Raw genomic sequence first — 2,500 nt, 5'->3', positions numbered from 1 at the left:
AGAGATTTAATATGTATTTTTTGAAAGAAAATGTTCTGCATTACCCTGCGTGTTTGTCTGTTTGTTGTTGTGTGTGTGTGTCTTAATGTGTTTGTGTATATGTGTGTAAAGCCATGTTTGTTCATGCAGATGAGTGTACATCAGAAGCAATGATACTGTTGGAAACATTACTAAATATTAAGAGGAGATCGGCCTACTTCAGTAACTTCAGTGCAGAGTGGTCAAGTGAAATCTGCACTACCACTTCTAAGCTAGACTTCTCGCACTTCTAGTTTACACAACTCATCAATACCACCTGCTAATACATGAAATTATATAATAACAATAATTCATCGGAATGTCACATATTACCAACCGTCCCGTATTTCCAACCTCTTACGTGTATGTGTCACTTACTATTCATTTCTATACAAACCAAGACGGTGGATTCCTAAAGAAACGCAAGCACCCACACCACAAATAAGTGTTCTAAATCTAAATTTGCTATGTACCAAAAATTACATTTTACCATGACTCGAAGAGCTGTAAACAGTCTTGTAGGGCTGCGTGTAAAAATCCGTTTGGAGCTCCAGTGGAATTTTGAATTGCGACGAGAATTCTCGGGCTAACCATTGATGTGCCGTGAGAAAGGTTGGGAATAGGCACCCACCAGCTCAGCACTAAACTCTGAGCGTGGTAAACAAAATCAGATATTTCAGGCAGTAAAAGCCCTGGTAAGAGCCAAACTAGATTTTGTTCAAATCTACATACCTATGGCTACTGAAAAATGTAAGGTTCGTTTATCAAATGTTATTTTTGAAGTATTAAAAAACATTGTTGTTTTAGACTTTTCGAACGAAATGGTTGGTAATTAGTACGTTTACGATACTTCTTCTAACCAGACATTAGTAACTTCCCTCAAAAGCGTTCTCCATCTCTCATATTAATCGAAAGGTGCTTCAATAGACAGTAGGCCTACCGGTTGATATAAGTTGAGGGAAGAAAAAAGCAATAATGTCAATGAATAAAATCTCTACTACATGCAGAAGAAATGAAGGGTGGCTGAACTTAAGCTGTGTAGGTGTGTAAATCTGTTGTGTCCGTGCCGTCTTTGTGATGAAGGTGTCATGCTAATCTGGTGGTGAGAACGGCATGAATGAGAACGTAACTGGAGCAGATGCTAACCTCACAATTAGCATAGACTATCATCACCCACGGTCCGAGGGCGGACATAGCCTACTTCAAGAGATCTACTGAGATAAAGTCTATCATGAGATACAACTATCATGACTGGCAGTCTACTGAAATCAAATACCTTGTTCATGATTGAAAGAAGAGTTGCAAGTATTAAGATATAAATGTATATATTTTTTATCTTAATGCTTTCAATTTGATTGTCTAAATTTCAGTGTGTGAATGGGGCGAAACAAGATGGCTTCCGAACTCCATCTGTTATGAAGACCTACAGTTTGACAGTGAGAGTCTAGAATAGAGACAGAGAGAGAGAGGGGGGGGGGGTAGACAAGAGCGAGGGAGGAAAAGTTGGGGACTGGGAGTGTGGAGGTGGGAGGCTGCCGGCGTTTCTAGTTTTCTGTCAGGCAAGCGAGACACAAAACAACTGCCAAACATAACAGAGGTGGGGGAAAGCAGCAGACACTTTTGGACTTTTTTGTCTCCGTGCCTCTAATCTCTCGATTTTTTGCCAATCTGAGCTGTGTGTGCGACACAGAGATGGAAAAACAAACAATGAACGGAGCGTCCGGCTTTCACGGTCAACAGACGCCTTGGCAAACAAAAGAGGATGAGCAGGATAAGATCCGTCATGACTTCTCATGAAAGCTGGATCTCCCCACACAGTTCCTGGTAATGGCACTAACAAAACAGGAGCAGGATTTAATGTTCCGAAACCCTTTGACTCGGGTGATCAATGATCAGCTGTCTTATATGCAGACAGAGCAAACAGTTAACAATCTTCTGTATTTTCAGAGACTTAAGAAAAGAGATACAGGTGATCTATGTTGTTATGCTCACCGCATTGCTTTTACCGATTTAAAAGTGTAGGTCAGGGTGAGACACATTTGAATTGCAACACAGCAAAACTCCCTGAAATGATACAATAGCCTACTTAAACTTGTGATAAAAAAATGTGTCACATTTACATATCATCTGTAAGTGTGCACTGTAGTACAGCCACGTAAATGTCAAATGGGCAGATCCCATTCTTTTTTTTCATAATCTAGCACTCCAAGTCATTTTATAAGATAAAGGAGACAAGGTCATGTTGAAATCATTTTATCATACCTTAAATGAGCGACAGACCAACAAAGGGTCACTTTGAGGTCACGGTGCTAGACAAATGCTTCTTGCTAGTATTTTTTATAAGAACTAGTCCCTACACAAACATCAACTTACAACACTTCAGTGTTTTTTTTTTAAATCCCAGCTTCTTTATAATAAAAATGTCTAAAGAACTGATGGATGAACCCAGACAAACATATTAGCAAATTTGAATTTGAGTCCA

This window comes from Alosa alosa, chromosome 24, assembly GCF_017589495.1.
Source record: "Alosa alosa isolate M-15738 ecotype Scorff River chromosome 24, AALO_Geno_1.1, whole genome shotgun sequence".
Lineage (NCBI taxonomy): Eukaryota > Metazoa > Chordata > Actinopteri > Clupeiformes > Clupeidae > Alosa > Alosa alosa.
This window is presented reverse-complemented; position numbering follows the sequence as displayed.